Source organism: Thamnophis sirtalis, unplaced genomic scaffold (genome assembly GCF_051295495.1).
Source record: "Thamnophis sirtalis isolate CommonGarterSnake01/CBP01778 unplaced genomic scaffold, rThaSir2_p1.2 scaffold_15, whole genome shotgun sequence".
Classification (NCBI taxonomy): domain Eukaryota; kingdom Metazoa; phylum Chordata; class Lepidosauria; order Squamata; family Natricidae; genus Thamnophis; species Thamnophis sirtalis.
The window spans coordinates 15,867,149-15,876,931 of NW_028261395.1; the positions used below are offsets into that span (position 1 = coordinate 15,867,149).

General features: G+C 39.5%; 1 pseudogene; it reads left to right on the forward strand.

Annotated features, from left to right (window-relative positions):
• The first annotated feature begins 926 nt into the window (after positions 1–926).
• LOC148042509 (E3 SUMO-protein ligase KIAA1586-like) lies at positions 927–8,699 on the forward strand (annotated as a pseudogene).
• The last annotated feature ends 1,084 nt before the right edge of the window (positions 8,700–9,783 follow it).

Below are 9,783 nucleotides of genomic sequence, written 5' to 3' on the forward strand. Positions count from 1 at the left end.
TCGGCCTCCTCCGGGTTCTCTCTACCAGCCAATGCCATCTGGCTACCACCCGGGGGAGCGCCTTCTCTGTAGCAGCTCCGGCCCTTTGGAATGAACTCCCCACGGAGATTCGGACCCTCACCTCTCTCCAGGCCTTCCGGAAAGCCGTCAAAACCTGGCTGTGCCGGCAGGCCTGGGGTTGATGAGTTCGCCTCCCCTCTCGACTTGTATGACTGTATGACTCTTGTGTATTTTAATTACGTGTATTGTGCTTGTATCCCCTTTTCCCCTTTTGAGTTGTTTGCCACCCTGAGTCCCTCCTGGAGAAGGGCGGCATACAAATAAACTAAATCTTAAATCTTAAAGGTAAGCAATACCAGTTGTGGCCTAGCACGCCACCTCCCTGCCTCATGTAGTTCGTGAAGCCCCAGGGGATCGGTTGTGGCCTAGCATGCTACCTCCCCCACCATCCCCGGGCTCACCTGGCTGGCTAAGCCACCTCAGCTCCATCCCAAGCGGGCCTAGTTAACTATTCCACCTCTTCCCCAGCCTCCAGCTTTCACTTCAGACTGAATCCCAAGCCGCTGGTCACAGAAACGCCTGCCTTGCTTCGCCTGCTGCAATCCCATGGCTGCAGCCTGCATCCATATCATCGGCAAGCAACTGAATCTGCCTGCCTGCCTTGTGCCTTCAATTAGATAAGTAAGTGGTTTTTTTAAAAAAAAAAAGTTAATTTTTTTTAAAGGAAATTTTATTGGTTTTTTTTTTAGGAAATAGGCATATAAAATTTAGGAATTTTTTGCTGCTTTTATATTTTCAGATTAGTGCTGCTTTGTGAGGTCTGGTGTGTTTCTGTAGTGTTTCACACTTACTACACAAACACACAAAATGTCACAAAGTGTCAGATGTGCCTCCTTCAAAATCCAAGAAAGGAAACCCCAAACTCCATGGTTTTAGAGAAAAGGTATTTTTACTGGATACGAAGTGATAGCAACGAAAGTAAAACAAGGTCTGAGGCTAAAGCCACAAAAAAAGTACATATTGAAAGTATTCTCAGATCCCTTCTTCCATGAACCCAGGCTGAATACCAGATCCTCAGTCCCCATGGGTGTCATGTGGGGAGCATCTTCAGGTGGCTTCATCCATCTGGTATGCAGGGATGGTTGACCTTGACTGGGCATAAACAAGTCCATCCAGCTGCACAGTAGTTGATGGAAACAAGCTCCCTCTTCTTCACCAGACATCTTCACCAGTACGCTTCCCCTCCCAAATACCTATACCATAAAAAGCATGCCATCCCAACAGTAAGTCATGTCCTTCTACAGTCAATAATCTGAAGTTCCTTAATGTTATCCACTCCTTGACCCACATCAAACTTGCTGCCTGATAATATAGTTCCCAGTTAGGCAAGCCCAATCCTCCTTTTATTTTAGCATCTTGTAACAATTTTAGTTTTATTCTTGCTTTTTTCCCTTGCCAAATAAACTTCAGCACTATTTTATTTGATTCATCAAAAAAGTCTTTCCCTAATCTAATTGGGATTGTCTGCAACAAATATAAAATTCTGGGTAAGATATTCATTTTAATTGTAGATATTCTCCCTATCATTGATAGTTGTACACTTTCCCATTTCATGAAGTCAGTCGCAATCTGCTGCTTGAGTTTATAATAGTTATTCTCTTTAAGTGTGCTGCATCTTGCAGTTACGTATATCCCCAAGTATTTGACCATATTTGTGACTTGAATCTCCAAGGCATCTGCCAATTCTTCTTTTGTCTTGATGGTATATTCTTTGTCAGAATCTTTGTTTTATCTTTATTGATTTTCAACCCTGCTACTTTTCCATATTCCTCTATTCTTTCTATCAATTTATGTGCCAATTCTAATGGGTCCTCAAGAATAAAAACCAGGTCATCTGCAAATGCTTGTAGTTTATATTCTTTTTTCATTCCTTTTATTTCTTTTTCTTCTCTAATCTTTCCATTTAACACTTCTAGTGTTAAAACAAAGAGTAGAGGTGATATAGGGCAGCCTTGTCTTGTTCCTTTCTTTATTTCAATAGAATATGTCAATTCTCCATTTATCATTATCTTTGCTGTTTGCTTATAGTATGTAATTTTGTATGGCTTGTGTAAATTTCTTAACAAAGTTTTTTCCTCTGTTTTATCTGTCTTTTCTTCTCTGTTTTCTGTTCATTGTTCAATCGTCTCAATCCTCTTTTCCGTGTTTTCTGTTCTCTTTTCAATGGTTTCTGTATTCTTTTCAATGCTCTCTGCTTTTGCTTGTAATTTCTGTATTCCTTGCATAATTGCCTCTAATGTTGTTCCCTTGTCTTTTTCCTGTTGGAGCATTGTCTGTATTGATCTTTGCCCTCCTGCAGGTGAAGAGGAGGGGATTGTTGTTGCAGAGCCAATGGTTGTTATTTTTTTACTCATCTTCAAAGAGAAATTTGAACAGGGGCTAAAGGGGAACAGCAAAAAAAAAACATAGAAAAAGAGAAAGGAAAAAATATGCAATGATATAAAAAACCAAAAAGGTAAAAATCTCTAATCTCTTGTATGCCTTGTCCAGTTAGTTCCAATTAAAAAAGAAAAAAGAAAAAAGAAAAGAAGTGAACCATTCCCCAATAGAACTGTTGAAGTATAAAAAAAGCAAAAATTATAGAGGAAAAAGAAGAAAAAAGGAGAAGAGAAAAAAATATATTTAGATTTCCCTTAAATCCACTCAAAACAAAACTAAGAAATAATTCAGAGGTAGAGGAAAGGAGAAAAATCCACTAGGTGGCAGTGATACTTATTTCCCACTCTCAGCCTTTGTCTCTTAACGCTCTGCATACTTTAAAAAAAACTGAAAGAAAGGGAAATCAAGAAAAGGGAAATACAATAATTCATTAAGCGAAAAAGAAAAGGAAATTCTTAGACAATAAAAACTTAATTATGTCAATGTTTCAAGAGTCCATTAAAAATAGTAAAAAAAAAAAAGCCCAGTCAGTCCAATTTAGAAAGTGGATTACAATAAAAGTCCAATCAGGCTTCCTGTAGTAAAAAGGAGAACAAAAGGAAATCTTCAATTGACCATGCTTTAATTCCGCTGCTTACTCTCTTATCAGTCTTTATTTTAAAATAGATTTCCAAATTTAGGGTGTTCTCCCTCCAATAAAAAACGATTCAAAACTCTCACCAAAATGACATGCTTCTCTCCTGCCCTTGCATTACGGAGCTGCCAGCTGTTCCAGCAGCCTAATGGCTGACTCGTGGTCATTGGCAAGAGGGGCTTTTTCCTGGATCACCAGAAACTTGCGGATATCTCTGGGATCAACAGGATATGCCCCCCTTTCACCGTCTCTTTGGGATGGTTTAGGTCCAGATTGGACCGTCCTGTGACCCAAATTTGGCGGTGATCCCAGAGCCCTGGGAAAGTCAGTCATTTCACAGTGATATCTAGCCCCTCCTCTCAGCAGCAAATCAAGTATTGAGTTACCAGGTCCGAAATTGAAATTAATCTTCCTGACTGCTGGACATTGCAACTGCTGAGAAACTTTCAAGAGAAATATGAGAGACTGGAAATTTCAAACAAGAAATTAGGTTGTAAGTACTGTGCAAAACATAAGTTCACAATAAAGAATGGTGATCATGTGTCCAAAGAATGGAATTTCTATATTGAGGCATCTGGGAAAAATAAAGAAGTACATCAGGCATCTCTAAGGAAGAAAATGATAATATTTTACATCAAAAGCTCACACCATTTGTAGAGACAACGTAAAACAAAGGGAACAGGATGCCATAACAAAAGCAATCGACAAGATATCTGAAAAACACTTAGGCACTGCTTGTAAAATGTTCAAAATTGTTTACAGCCTGGCAAAAGCATGTAGACCAATTTCAAGAAAAGAAGAATTGCTAGAATTGCAAACTGAAAATGGAGTAGATCTGCGAATAGGACTGCATTCAAGGCCAACAATTGTGAAAATAGTTGGGTGCATTGTAAACAAAATTAAAACCGAAATGCTTACCACCATTATTTCACAGAATCTGAAAATATGTTTGATCATTGACAAAGCCTCAACGGTATACTACAAACCAGCTGTGATAGTTTTCGTGAATGTTGAGGACTCAGAGAACTCATCAACAATTTTTGTCGAGCTTGTTGAATTGAAGAAACAAGATGCAGAGACAATATGTTCTTCAGTTCTGGAAAGTTTACATAAGGTTGGGTTTACCCAAAAATATCTACAAAAATATTTAATAGCGTTTTGCTCTGATGGTGCCAGCATTATGCTTGGGAGAAAATCTGGAATGAGCACTAGAATAGCAAAAGAGTTTCCAAACATCATCATATGGCACTGCTTGAACCATTGCCCCCAACTTTTTTTTAGATGACTCCATAAAGGAAATAGAGCAAGTAAATCATTTACAAATATTAATTGATAAGATATGCTCTGTTTTTCACCAATCACATAGGAACCTAATTGAACTTGACAAAATATCTGAGGAACTTGAAATTGACATCATAAAGATTGGTAGAGTTTTTAGACAAAAATGGGCTGCTAAGGGCAACCATAGCTGTGTGGTGTGTTTATCCAGTGCTACATCAGTATTTTCATGTCAATGCAAAATACTCAGGTATGGCTGACCATTTGGAATATATGTATGTATGTATGTATGTATGTATGTATGTACGTACGTCTGTACGTCTGTACGTCTGTACGTCTGTACGTCTGTACGTATGTATATGTATAGTATATGTATATGTATATGTATATGTATATGTATATGTATATGTATATGTATATGTATATGTATATGTATATGTATATGTATATGTATATGTATATGTATATGTATATGTATATGTATATGTATATGTAATCATAAAAGCTGAAAAACTGGTGAGAAGATCAATGAAAGCATTTGAACTGCTTACAAAGAGAAAGGGTCCATATGAAAGAAAAGTTGATGGACTAATTACTTCAGAAACCTTCAAAAATATAAAATTTGTAGAAAATCATTGATTTGTTGGACTTCATCGGGAAAGACTTTTAGAAAGCATCATAACAAATGTCCAGAAAAGACTAATTGACTGTGAACATTTAAAACAGATAGCCGACTACAAGACACCATGAATAAATTACAATTTCTACATTTTTTGGTGCCAGAGTACTGGGACATTGCAGAAGTAGTAGTTCCATGAACAACTGCTCTGGAACAGCTGCAGATTTTGTGGAGAATGTGTTAAAAGATTTGAAGAACTATGTAATTCCTGACTGTTAAAAAAGCAAAAGATATTGACAGAACAATTGCTGTAAGTTCTGCAGAAGTGGAAAGAGGTTTTTCAAAAATGAACATCATATGTTCAGAGAGCAGAAGTCACCTAATCGTTTCTAATTTAACCAATTTCATGACTATCAATGTTACTGGCCTACCTTTTCCAAAATTGGACCCTATTCCTGCAGTGAAAAAGTGCTTAAGAGCACACCATCACACAGCCGATGATCCAAGAATCAAGATCAAGAAAAGTGGAAGTGAGGAGACTGCCAAGGAAAAACAATGTGGAAACATCTTAAAATTAAAGACTTCTAACACTTTGATGTAAGTATTTGTGTACCTCTTTTATTGTTTTGTGTACTTTTTTATTCTTATTTAAGTATTAAATGCTCAAATTTGTATATCATTGTATATCTTCTTTTTGTAGGTCATTATTATTATTGGTGCAAAGAAGTGATGTTGAAGATAACACTTTTATTGCTCTTATGTAAGTATTTGTGTACTCTTTTATTGTTTTGTGTACTTCGTTTATTCTTATTTTAGTATTAAATGCATGAAAGAATTGGTATATCTTCTTTTTGTAGTTCATAAGGGCAAAGAAGTGATGTCGACTTGGCCACACCTACCCACCCAGTCACAGCCCCCCCCCAAGCCATGCCCACCCAGTCATATGACCACTAAGCCATGGTCACCCAGTCATATAAGCACCAAGCCACACCCACCAAGCATGCACTCACCAAGCCGTGCCCACAGAACTGGTATGGAATTTTTTTGAATTTCACCACTGATTCAGATGTATTTTCACCGAGTGGAATTCTTAATAATGAGCTCAAGTATATTCTTCTCTACACATTGAAGCAATGGCAGGGTGCATGGATCAACTGTCATGTGTTGTGTTTTGAATTTATGTTCTATTGGCAAAGAAATAAAGGGAGACTAGTATAGATCCATTTCAAGCTATTTAGCTCTCATCAGCTAGCCATACTCTTCTGGGATTTGCACCTGGGCTGCTTGCATATTAGGTAGAATGTATTAACCTTTAAGCCATAGGCTCTCCTCCCTTTGTTGGCTATACCAGGGGAAAGATTACATGCTTTTTTGTCAGGGCAACCTGGTCTACCCAATTATGGAAAACAGAAGCAGTATGCTTCATCATTCAGAATGTTTGCCCTGATGAAAAGCACTTATCATATGTTTCCTTCAAGTCAACAGAGATCTTGCTTCACTGGAAATGAGCAGCAGAGGAAAAATGACAACTGCATATGGTAGAAATGAGATGAGCCTGAAGGAGAAGAAATTATACCCTCAAGGAGGCTTTCACTGACCTTAGCACTAGTCAACTGAATGATGACCAATGGCTTTCCCCAAAGGTTTATGGTGAGCAGCAGGGGACAGAGCTTCCCACTGCATTTGATAATCAAAGTCCAGGCTAAAGTGGTCAAAGAAAACTGTTGACTCTCTCTTTTCTCAACTTCTCTCCCCCCCCCCCAACATCTTAGGTCATTTTATGCCCAGTGACTTTACAGCATCTTCTGGAGTCATCCGATAGTCATTGAACCAAACTATCAGTAATAACAGCAAGCTTTATATCAATTTAGTGAGGAGTGACTGATATGATTTTCTAAGATACCATGAGGATGGCCATAATGTTAAAAATTGCAGATTTTTGCAGGAAAAAATATATTCCACATAATCTTGAGATGGGGAAGGAAGACTAAAGGGAGGTTCAAGACAAAAACATGCCAGCTACTCTTTCTGGGGGAGATAAGAAACTTTTGTAACTTCCTCACTATATTTTTGTAGCACAGTCCAGTAAGGCTGTTCCCATTGCAGAGATGGAAATTGAGCCCTCAACACAGAAACATCCTGACTGTCCTTTGGAGGGACAGATACCGAAGCCAAAGCTCAAATATTTTGGCCACCAACAAGAAGTAAGGAGTTCTTGGAGAAGACCCTGATATTGGGAAAGACTAAAGGCAAAAGGAGAAGGGGACAGTAGAAAGATGAAGTAGTTAGATTGTGTCCTTGATGCAATGAAGATGGTGTTAAATATGTATACAGAATGTTAAGTTTCCCTTCGGGCCCTTTCCCTTGAGAGAAAGATTAGCATGTCGCCACCACTGGCCCATGTGAGTGGCGGTAAAATAAAGTACTGTCAATGGCTGGGATGCCTGACAGGACCCTTTAAAAGAGCGCACTGATGGCCATCCACTCAGAGCAGTTTCTCCTATAGCAAAACAAAGAGGTGAAGTCGCTTATTGGAATCCTGCCTCTTAATTCACCCCAACTTAACACTGATGATGAAGGTGGGATTTTGAAGAGAACAAAGGACAAACTGAGCTGGACATCCACATGGCATCTGCCATCACTGCAAAAGTGATGCATGGCATCCAGGATGGCCATGCATGCTCCACCACCTCCATTAAACCCAGCCAAAGAAAACTGGGGAAAGTATATGTTCAGGTTCTAATGTTTCCTGGAAGTCAACAACTTTACAGGGTTAGAGGATAGAAAAAAGAAAGCACTTTTCCTGAGCTATTGTGGACCAGAAGTCATCGAGATGGCTGAAGCACTCTCGGAACCAACCCCATTATAGGCGATACCATGGCAAATGCTACAGGGTTCACTACACACATTTTGTGCCCATACCTTTACTGATGGTATACAAAAATGAATTCTACCATCGGAGGCAAGAAGAAGGTGAAATGATAAACCAGTATGTAGCCGCCCTACAAAAATCTCTTGCCAGATGTGAGTTCAGCAACCTGGAAGACGCTATGATGGATAGACTGGTATTCAGAATCAGAGACCTGCATCTGAAGAAAAAAACTGTTGCCCAAGCCTAAGCTAACCTTTAAAATAGCCTTAGAGGAAGCTGGAGCATTTGAGGCCGCTGATAGAACAAACCACAAAGAACAATGTCCATAAGGATAGCTGGGAGATGGAAGACTCCATGAAGGCAAATGATGGAGTCCATTGTGTAAGAGCCGAAGGCAGATCAAGAGCCCCAGAGAAGTGGGACAGCACTGTGTTTTGTGCAGGTTGCAAGGAAAACCATCCCAGAACAAGCTCCAGTCAATTCCTTGACTGGAGTCCCCATCTGTGGTGATCTCGGAGCCCAGGAAAATAAAATCCGTCACTATCTCTATTTCTTCCCCATCTATTTGCCAGGAATTTGCCAGAGTGGTATCATCTGCATGTCTGAGGTTGTTGATATTTCTCAACAATCTTAATTCCAACTTTTGATTCATCTCATTCATTTCATTCATTTCTTTTGAGGGATTCTTGCCTGCAATAGTATACCTGATGGTCATCTGAATTAAATTCACCCATTCCTGTCCATTTTAGTTCACTGATTCCTACGATATCGATGTTCAGTCTTGTCATCCCTTGTTTGACCACGCCCAGTTTGCCTTGATTCATGGATCTTACATTTCAGGTTCCTATGGAGAATAGATCTTTACAGCATCGGACTTTCCTTTCACCACCAGATACATTCACAGCTGAGCATCCTTTTGAGCTTTGACCCAGCCACTTCACTCTTTCTGATGCTACTAGGCTGTCCGGGTGGAGTCAGCCACACCCCAGGAGATGTTCCAGGTGATTCCAGTTGCTGACTCTGGAGCAACGGCAAACCTGACTGGCCAGCCCACCACTGCTCGTCCAGCAGAACTGCACAGGTCAAGTTGCACCCACCAATACCTGGATACCTGCGTGATTATGTGCTTGGAGATATCAGTGAATGGTTATAATGCCATTTCAGAGGGAAGGGGTGTTAAATATGCAAATAGAATGTTAGGTTTCCCTTCGGTCTGGACTGAGAGAAGTATTAGCATGCTGCTGCTCACTGGTCCATGTGAGCAGCAGGAAAATAAAGTGGCTGAGCTGCCCAACAGGACCCTTTAAAACAGGGCACTGATGGCCAGACACTCAGAGCATTTTCTCCTATAGCAAAATAAAGAGCTGAAGTCACTTATTGGAATCCTGCCTTTTCATTGTCTCCCAACTTAACAGATGGATTTGGGCAAACTCTGGGAGACAGTGGGAGGACAGGAGTGGCTGGAATGCTGTGGTCCATGGAGTCACGAACAGTCAGATGCAACTTGGAGACTGAATAACAACAACAACAAAACATTGAAACTGCCATGTTGAAAATATGACTTACCTGGGAAGAGTTTGATCTGTCTGTCTGTCTGTGTATAGTGAAGAAACACAACTTGTGGATTTATGTGAGTTTCCATAACACAAAACAAAACAATAACAATGTCAGCCAAATTTAATAGAAAAGATCATTTTATATGAGTTTATTGACTAATAGTAAAGAAGAGAAGCTCTTAAAATCAACAGCAGCTTTAACTCAATGCTACAAATTAAATCCAGGGGTTATTTTAGAGTAAAGTACTGAAAGCCCTGTTTTCATGTAATCCACAATCAGATCTACTGAACTGGATTCCCACATCCATTCCTTTCTGATATCAGATCTAAGCTGCAAAGATGAGCTTGATGTATGTATCTTAAGGTCTTCCCTGTGCAATCCAGA